Source organism: Micromesistius poutassou (genome assembly GCF_964030765.1).
Source record: "Micromesistius poutassou genome assembly, chromosome: 3".
Classification (NCBI taxonomy): domain Eukaryota; kingdom Metazoa; phylum Chordata; class Actinopteri; order Gadiformes; family Gadidae; genus Micromesistius; species Micromesistius poutassou.
The window spans coordinates 4131507-4142010 of NC_140273.1; the positions used below are offsets into that span (position 1 = coordinate 4131507).

The 10504-nt window shown below is 42.5% G+C and overlaps 1 pseudogene across 1 annotated transcript; it reads right to left on the minus strand.

The window, feature by feature from the left end:
• Positions 1–3262: 3262 nt before the first annotated feature.
• LOC311340495 (natural killer cells antigen CD94-like) lies at positions 3263–4082 on the minus strand (annotated as a pseudogene). Its single transcript has 2 exons — positions 4013–4082; positions 3263–3903 (listed from the first exon to the last, which is right to left on the minus strand). The product of its transcript is annotated as a natural killer cells antigen CD94-like (transcript).
• Between the last annotated feature and the right edge of the window lie 6422 nt (positions 4083–10504).

Here is a 10504-nt window from a genome sequence, read left to right on the forward strand (position 1 = left end):
GTGAACGGGTTCAAGTAAAGTCACCGTGCCACACATGCCTCTTTATATACCGTAGGTAGGGCCCAGTGGAGTCACTAACAGGTGGGCCCTTTCTCACGAGGTACACTTCCCCCTACCAACAGTAGCTCAACCTGAGGGGCCCTCCCTGAGGTGGCCTCGCAACGTAGTGATAACCTTATCACTATGCTGAGAATCTGTGATAAAGAGAAAGTTGTGATGCAGCCATACTATTGTGCAATTCGACCAATATTTTCTTGCTTTGAATCAGTTTGATTCTCCTAACATCTGCCTGTTTGACTTGAGATATGTTTCAGAATAATGGCGTTTTTTTTCTATTGCTTATTTATATTTTGTAAGCAAGTCGGCTGGTGAGGGCTTTTTGTGGCTGCACAGCAATTGCTAATCTGCCATGTTCGCACAAACATGACCGATTATCATACTTATTTGTTGGAGACTGGAGGTTCAACCACATTTGCTAAAGAAATGTCTGAAAATGTCACTCACACACAGACATGATTCCAATAATCACATTAGGTCTACTCCATAGGGATAAATTCAGGTCAGCACAGATGCTCTGAGCTGAATCTTAGATGGACCTTTGTATTTTTGGGCTTTAATCATCATGGATAGAGGGGGGAAAAGTGGCCACATCACCACTTCATGAGTTCATCAAACAGGCGGTCTAAGGCTGACCGCTGTCAGCAGCACTTGGCTGTCCCACTTAGCATTTCACATACACACGCACACACCTACACCAACACCCACACCCATTTCCTACTATTCGGGATCTACCTAACACTACCACCATTATGGGGTCCACCTTTTCCAGTGCTTCTACAGCTACACAAGGAGGAGGACCGAACATCGTTGACGGGAGCTACGCATCCTAACGAAGCAGCAGAGAGAAAAAAAAAATCATCAAGCTCATCAGCAAGCAAGGCAAAGCTACCATGGCACGCGCAGAAGCCAAGGCAGCAAGGGCTGAAGCAGCTTTCGCTGGACAGGACAATGAGCTGAGGCTTAAAGCAAGAAGAATTGGATTTACAAATTTCTAAACACGTTTAGAAATTACACTGAATCCAGTACGCCTGGAGGACTGCAGCTGCGACGGCCAAAGCAGAGGTGTTCGAGGCAGCAGTGCTAGAGGAAGAGGGCTCTGAGGCGGATATTAGCAACGGGGGGGGGACGTACCAACGGAGGTCTCTGAGGCACGCACAGAGGACTACGTTGAAGGAATCGTTTGGCGCACAACGACCAAGAACGTTGAACATGCTCCTGTTCGCGTTCCAGAGGGAGAGACCTCTGCATGCAACCACACAGCACTTCTTACCACCAAAGCTACATGCCCGCAGGTATATTACCCCCTCAACAGTGTTGCAAGCAAGCGAAGTGGTAAGCAAGAGAAGAAACAGACTCCGGCCACAGTGGAACAAATGATTTTCCTGAACAAATATCAATTTTAATGTGGTTTATTGTGGTTGATGAACACAGTCACCAACCACAATAATGCCCCCTTTCTGACCCGTCCACAAGCACCATCCCTCCCCTCCAAAGTACCTGTCCACAAGCACTATCACTCTCCCAGAATAGGCTTTGTCCTATATGCACTGTAAAAGCACTTCCCACTAAACTTAAGTCACTATCATTTCAATAATTTCTGCACTGGCAGATTGTTGAAATATACAGCACTGTCTATTTCACATATTTTGACACTTACAATTATCATAGAAATGTGTGCAAATGTGCATACCCACCCTTCATTCATCTCAGATTCATCTACCTCCCCAATGAACAAACACAAGAAATGTTCACATGCAGAATACCAACTTTATTATGAAGATTTTCTTGTTTCAATTGATACAGTGTCCAATGTACGCTTATTTATTCAGTAATTTATTTAATTCATACCGAACACCTAAAGATAGTATATGGTAGCTAATCAATGCATAGGCGTCGATTACGCTGGGGACGCTGGGGACGAGTAGGCCTACCCACCAGTTTTCGTCAAGATTAATTTTGTACCCACCACTTAAAAAGACAAAAAACTTGAGTTGAATTATTATGGATTATTACTCTTCTCAATGCTGTGGAATGCGCCGTTCACTTGCAGGGGCAGGGGTGGTGAATTATTTTTCGATAATTGACCATTGCTAAGCATATAATGACAGCTGTCAAGGAAAGTGGAGTGATTCACGTCTCTCGTATCACTCCGCAAGTAGTCCGGTAACTTATCAACCCCAGCGTATTCGGTTGCTAAGCAACGTCAACGTCTTTGGCGGACTATTTCTCTGCTGATCAACACTACGAATGCTGGTAAGAAATTAATTGTAAAAAGACACACCGTGTGAAGTTATTTTGTTTTGGTAAGTAGCCGTGTAATAAGCGGGATAATGTATAGAACGTCGCCGGTCATTATCTAGAACAAGCCCCTTAAGGGCGAAGCAAGACACCTCTGCTTCGCGTCGGTGTCCGGTTCGGAGGAATCAGACAAAAAGATTGAATAAAAAAAGATTTTTACAAAAAACAACAACTAATAAACGTTATTTTGGAACACTTCCATTCAAAATATGACAGATTGAACATTTCTTGACTGACATTAGTACGTTTTGATCCCAAAATAGTCGCAAAAGTAAATTAAATATCAGGTCAATGTCTGTTCAAAGGGACTAAGTACAAACTTAATCCAAATACCAAAATATAAGTACAACATATTACTCAAGAGCTGCTTTAAAGAAAATGTCAAATTCACTACAAATACAGCTAAATAGACGCTCGACTTATATTCAACACAATTTACTCTGTATGTGTGAGAACGCACGCATGTGTACTTCAAAAGGGTTCCTTTACCTCCTCGAGTCGAGCTGGTACTGGCAGTGGAAAAGCGGCATTAGTTACGCAAAACTAAGCTTGTAGCATTTTTAATGTACAATCCTGACCACTAGGGGTCAGGATTGTACAGCTTGTACAAGCAGTCTCATGGAGCCGCTAAAACAGTCCGAGTGCGAATCTACAAGCCTATTCAGACACCAGGACGGAAGTTGTTCTAGCGTGTTGATAGTGTTTGAGTGTTTGATAGTGTTTGATAGTGATCATACTACATGGTACCAAAGTCAAGATGCAATTAAACATTTAACATATTTGTTAAACCTTCTTCGTAAATTAGGTAAAAGGGTACATGTACAACATAGGCACAAATAAATGTTTTATAAATAATTTTATTAAATTAATTTCACAAAGCACCCGCACAAAGGGCCAACACTTCTCACCTGTCCATCGAGTCCACACATATTGGTTCTGCTCCACGTCCCTCTCCACATCCCTCTGGGTTGACGGTCCCATCAACCCATCTCCACATCCCTTCACTGGCCTCATCTGTCGCCTCTGTCCGAGCCAGAAGTATGAGTCGTATCTGCTAAAGAATTCTAGCTCCTCTTTACTGTGCACCACCACCAGATCTGCTCCATGGGAAACACAGAACTCCCTGCTCTTATTCCAGGATAGATACACATTGGAAAACAAGTAACATTTACAACCAAACTTATCCCAACCATTTGGACAGCACTGTTTACAAAGCAGTGCGTCTCTCTGTTCTGTTAAATTCATCAGCCTTTGGAGAAGTTGCTCCACGTCTCTCTCCATGCTTACAGTCTTCTCCATGACGGTCTTGTATTTCACTGCCAACCCAAGCAGTCCAGCCAGCAGGACCACAGACAGCAGGCCCAGAAGCACCGCCCTGATCAGACACCTAGGACTTTTTTCTGTTCCCAGAGACTTGGAGGAATCCTCTATCCCCACAGAGTCCTGCTGTTGATCTCTGAGGCTCTCAGGACAAACCACGATGTCCACTATCCTCTCCTCTCCCTCTCCTCGTGTTCCTTCCCTCGGTCATCATGTTGGGTTTATCTTATCGTCCTCCTACCCCTGTGAGTGGTTGGTCTCTCTGTCCATTCTGTATGCTGGCATGTCGAGGTCTTAAAAACAACTACTCCCAAACAAGTCTTTCTAACCGGACGGGCTGACGCAGTCACCGCAATACGCAACTTCTCGGTGTTCCCGAACCCAACCCAAGGGATGACCAACATCCGCAACCAGAACGCTCTTCTAAAGAACCACTATAACCACATTTCGTTTTTCTTGTCACAGCTTGTGTAACCGGAGCGGGGCAAGGATTTTTATTGTTACAATTTGTTGTAAGGGTCATATTTAGTACATGTCTAGTTTGCATATTTTGAGTTATTATTCTGTATTCCTATTTGATTATTATTCAGAGAGAGAGAGAGAGAGAGAGTAGAGTCATGACGTCCAAAGTAGTGACATCATGCGCGAGAAAACACAGAGCTAGAAGCCGACGGACCAACCGTTTTTTATTTCATTAGTGTGAATGCTAGAGCATTCACACTCTAGATATCGAAATCTTTATTATTTTTATTCTGTCAATACTTTCGTCTTCTTCACCTACTTTCAGCTACAGAAACCATTCAAATATCAAAACATTCAGCTTCGTAACGACATGATGGCTATCTATTCAGCTTTTTTCTATTCATTCAACTTTTCAACTTTTAAAAAGACAAAAAAGCTTGAGTTGAAATATTATGGATTATTACACAGCTCTTCTCAGTGCTGTGGAACACTCCGTTCACTTGCATGGGCCTTCCCGACTTCCGGCGGTGAATTATTTTGATAATTGACCGTTGCTAAGCATCTAATGGCCGCTGTCAAGGAAAGCAAGCGAAGCAAACCACCTCCGCTTCGCGTCGGTGTCCGGTTCGCCCTGTCGGGGCTTATTTTCCAGATAATGACCGGTGTTCTATACATTATCCCTTACTTATTTTTGTATGAGCTGCCAGCCTGGCTTGGACAATGAATGAGGTATTAATACCGATGCTCTTTGGCTGGGATGCAATAATGAGGCATCAGACAATCAAGTCATTTTAGCCTGAATACATGAAGGTAAAAAGCACCAGAGCAGGTTGGTAGTACCATGGACATACAGAGTGATAACCTGTAGAACTAAATGGATGTGGGAGGTGACACCATGGGATGCATCTGCCACCACTGCCACATAAATAAAGGTAAGACGCGATATTTATTGCTTAAGATTTGCTGGTGCTGTGGCAAGGTCTTTCGTGTTTTTTGCACTCAAGTGGTCGGCTGTTCTAACTCTTGCAATTGATGTTAGCCATAGCCACCAAGTAGCCTGACTTATCCATGGTTTGCGTTCGTAGGCCTTGGGTATAGTGGAGTTGACGATAGTGGAGTAATTAGTTGAATAACTGTGGTGGGGAGTACATGAGTTTTGGTCAGAATGCCTGATTTAGATTGGATGGATGCATGTTGTGAATTGAGAACAGCCAGCTCATGATGTGATACAGTGTTCAGCTGTGCAACAAATATTTTTTGCTTTTTCAATCTTGACATTTTTAGTGCTGTGTGTAGCCACACGTTGCCTCTTCACAACTTAAACACGTTAATTTCCTTTCTTTGTTTGTGTTGGTAGCTTAGTCATGTCATGTCACGTGGTCAACATTGGGTACATGGAGCACAACATAGTGGGTCATATGTCCAATGCTTTTTGGAAACACTTTATTCATAAAATGTGTCAGACATCAGTTTTTTGTATCCACAAGTTTCCACCGCCCTGTGATGCTTTGCATGAATTGTGGGCTTTAACGGTTACTACGAGATCGATGTAAACAATCGCCGTCTGTCATTCATTCATTACGATTTCAACCAGGAAACTAATGAAAGGTAATGAACCTTTCATTACCTGCACTAAAGAGAAAAAAAGAGTGCATCCTCATTGTACCCAGCACTTCTGAAAATGCACTTTCGAATGAGTCTCTGTCCCCAGCACATTTCAAACCAAACTGACGCCCATGAGTCAATGTGAATGTGAATTCATGAAACAGTGCCTCCTTTAACTTTCACCAGCAGATGTCGCCAAAGAGTCGGAAGCTTCGCGCATTGTGTCATTTTTCGATACAATTGGATTGAAGGCTTTTTTGGTTCACGAGGCTTCATTTTGCCATCACTAGTCAAATGTATTCCAAAATATACTTCACGAAAGTAATTTCTATGACTAAACAGCATGACTTGGAACAAAATTCATTCTAAAGCTAGTGGCTAACAACAGCATGCAGCTAACATGTGGCTACATAGCCTAGGCTATGTTAGAAACACGGTTTCTAATTAAAGAGGTAGTTCACCGGTGGACAATGAAGGTTATTTGAAGTAAATAATTATATGTATTATAAATGTGCAAAAAAAAAAAATTCATCCTAGCCTGAGAAAAGGCAGAAAGAGTGTTTTTATGGTCTCTCTGGCTCAAAAGTAAGAAATCCTCCAACTACCACAGTGAATTGCGCTCGCTGCCCCGCCTGCCTGTTTCGGTTTGGAGGGGGAAGGACCAATGGTGCCTTCTATTTGTCTCGTAATCGCGACTTGCAGCTCGGGTGTGACGTCACATCCGTCTCGTAAAACGGGTGACCCCGGGTTTTTCGTTCTATTTGGCACACAACAAGACGAGTCGGAGCTCTGCTTTCTGCTCAAGAATCGGCATTGTTGTCATAGCAACATGGAGCGTCTCTAGCCAATTTCAGCGGCACAAGCTACAAAATAGGCGGTATTTAACACATAAGACTGTAACGACATGCCTATAGGTAACAGTATACAGTGCTATGTGTACGACTTCTTCATTTGGTTACAACAAAAACACAAGTGCTTAAAATAGTAGAAAACCACAATGTTTTTACATGTGATGCACGGAGTAGCCATCTTTGTTACTGAACTCGGGGTTCTCTGAGTTCAGACGAGTTGACGAGTCGTTTTTACGACCTCGGGGGAGTGCTATTTGCAACTTCCGGTTCGTAACTCGGAAATCCGACTCGCAGATCGAGTCGGGTGGACAAATAGAAGGCACCACTATTATACTTGGGCAAGTGGTAGCGTGAGCAAACTTTTTGTAAACATATCCCCGTGATACGTTGATTAGTTTAGACTTCTGCTCTCGTTTTTTCAAACGCAAAAATGCCCAATAGTTGTTTGGTACCCGGTTGCACCGAAAAGTCTAGGAAGGGACAGAAAGTAAATTTTCGTGTTTTGCCAGTGAGCGTTGCAAACGATGGCTGCGGGTGATAAACAACCCTACAATTGGAGAAGACGCCGGTATTGAAATGATAAAAGGTAAAACGATATGCAGTCTCCATTTCAAACTGGAGGATTATGATAGAAATCTTTTCGGCATGATGAGGCACGCTCTAAAACAAACTGCTGTTGCATCAGTCTTCGCTGTGGGCCCGTTCCCAGATGATGAACAGGCCAGGGCTTCTAATGCACCTCCCGCAGCAAAACGCACTCGCCTACAGGTAAGACTGTCGTAATATTCTACTATATTTCTGTTTACAAAGTACACAATAATAGCTTGAATACTTTACAAAATCACTCCCTAATGATCATGTTTTCATTTTCATATTGCCACTACCTGGAGCTTGCATGTACGGAGCCTGGGTCTGTTGAAGGTGGCGTTGCTGTTTTTAGGCTGTGATAGCCACAGGATAGGATAGGTACATAGTACATATTTTATTTATTTTTTTAACTTATCTTTTATATTAAAGCATTTGTTTTAAATCTTATCTTTGTAATGTTGATATATTGGATAATTTTTCTTTGTGAATAAAATTTTATATTGTTTTTACCACCTTACCTTGGACTCCTGTATAAACCCATGTTCACCATAACAAACTTGTGGGTGGGACACTTCACTGCAATAATTATTCACATTTGTCAGATTACCTTTTTCCATGTTTTTTTAAACATACAGCCATCATGTATGAATGTAGCAAGAATAGATAACAATATCAAGTACTTTAGGTATCATTTGTATATTACTGTACAGCATAAAAACATTTGCTAATTACAGTGGCTCAGCATATCAAGTATTTGTACTCAACCTTTTCTCCCCGGTTGAAATAAGTGTTTCTTATACAGCAGGGCTACTTTAGTATAACAGCACTTGGGTTAGTAAACAAATCACAACAACCAACATGAATTTGAAGTTTTATACATGTAATGAGCTCTGATGGCCTGGACAACACAGGCTGGCAAAACAAGGCGATTGCCTCTCCCAAGTCTCTCACCTTGCAGTATCCACTCCAGGAAATGCCGGTAAGCTGTAAGCCGATACTGTCTAAGTAAGAAACAAACATTAGCAAAGAAAGATAAATGATGCATTGAGTAGCCTATCCAGCATTACACAGACTTCAAGCTCACGTAACGTAGCCTATGCTCTGCCAATAAGATCAGCTACTTTCGGATAACTACATTGTCACGTTCTCCGGGACTCAAAACTATTGTAGCCAATGTGTTAGTAAAAACAACAACACCTACTCTATGCTCAGATGTCCGTTTCTCCCAGCGGGCTTTGGCTGGCGTTTCCAGTTCACTTTCTGGGTCCGGAAATATGTATCCAAAACCCAACTGTTCAGATGAGGCGTAAAGCCTGGGTGAGAGGTTACACACATGGCCCCGTCCTCGCCAGATTCAGCCATTTCTTCTAGAAGAAACTGGCATCGCTGAAATTCGCTGCAGCACAGAGACTCTGTGTTAGTGTCCATAGGCGAACAGAGCAAACAGTTACACCACCAGTTCACTCCGGCATGCTCCGGCTCCTCGTCCTCTGCAACAGGCAAGGCTTGTTCAGCTGCAGCAGCAGCAGCCTCCTCAATTTGTCTCAATTCTTCCTGGCTGTATTGTGGCTTGTACAAATAGCCCTGAATGTCCGAATCCAACAATATATTTTCAAAGTCCACTTTGGCTGTTTCCCATTGCAAATTTGCTTCTGCCATGGTCTGAGGTTTGTGTCGGTCTAGTTCTCTAGCTATGCGGTGAAGAAACATGGTGGACATTGTGTTTACATGTCGTACGCGAGCCCCCGCCCCCCTCATTCCTTATTGGTGGGCTTCCAAATTTGCGGAACTAGTGGTTTGTAGTCCTCGGCCCTTGTAGCAGGCAAGCTAGCGTTTTACTGAGATGACGTCAAACGCGTCATTTGACATCAGGTCAGTAGAAATGTAATCAGGACAGCTGGGCCTAGGAAGGACTGGGTTAGACTGAGGGAAGAAACAAACTTTTTTTAATATTATAATAGTGATTTTAGAATGATAGAACGCCGGTTCTGAATCGGTGAAGTATTCCTTTAAAGGTACACTGTGTAGTGTTTTAAGTCATTTATTACCTCAAATCAACGTCTTCATTCATAAATAAGTCCTCATTGGTGTAAAATCATCTCTGCCAACAATCTCACTTATCCTCCTGAGCGAAGAATCACTTATCTGTATTTACATAGGACGGGCGAGCTCTACGGAGGCTTCAATGTCCTTCCGGTCTATAAAAAACGATGAACTGCCGAGAGGGACAAAAAGCACTATCCTATCAAGATTTTCTCTTGTAGCTGCCGGGCGTCTTTGTCGTCGTGGTTGTGACTCTCGTTCTCCACCTCTTACTCGTCGTCCTTATCGCCTAGCTCCCACCGATCCACTGCCTCTCTGTCCTCTCCCTCTTCCTCTCCCTACCGGCGTTGAATCGCCTGATGATGATCTCTGACAATGCACGGACATCGAAAAATAAACGGATAAACAATGTTTCATTACTAATTAGCACATAGTTCATGCGTTGTAGTAGAGCAATACACTCTAGCCTACTAAAAAAAATTGTATTTGTCAAGTGTCGCTATACTGCGACAGTAATGTTACCAATAAAAAACGATATAAACATGAGAACATAATTCACTATCTTGCTCGAGGAGTAATTACTCATACATGCTCACACTAATGATTCAATGCAGTTTGAAGTTTGTTTGAAATAACGTACCTCATCACCCGAAACAAAATTTGATGAAGTGGTGTTTGAAGACGTTTTGATGTTGTCATAGCTTCTTGAATCTTGACACATGCCGCCTGCCGTAATTCGAACAGGTTGCAATGCACATTTGAAAACGCGAGGCGTTAGAGAGCATATTCGTTTGAATGCAAAATAAAATTTAACCACTAGATGGGAGAAAAAATTACACAGTGTACCTTTAAGTATCTAGTTATGTACATAAAATACTACTCTAGAAAACGGAATTACTTATATAAATAAATATAATAAAATATAAAATATATTTATAACATAATTGTCTAGATAGACTTACCTTCAGACATTCTTCAAGTGAAAATCTTGCCTTTCTCACAACATGTGCTCCTTCTGCATGTGCTCAATCATGGACCTATGCTCAATTGAGGTCTGATTAGCATGCCTAGTCATTTCCCAGAACACAAACCACGTGATCAATTTGACCACATGTGATTGGCTGAACGATATACACTTCAGGAAGTGTGTATGGGATGCAGTACCACCTGGGGGGCGCTCACAAGCATGACAATTATACACACAGAACTCAATTTTTTTTTGGGCCCCACTGCAGCTGAGGGCCCCATCCCGTTGGTGTGCTACCAATGACTGGGCC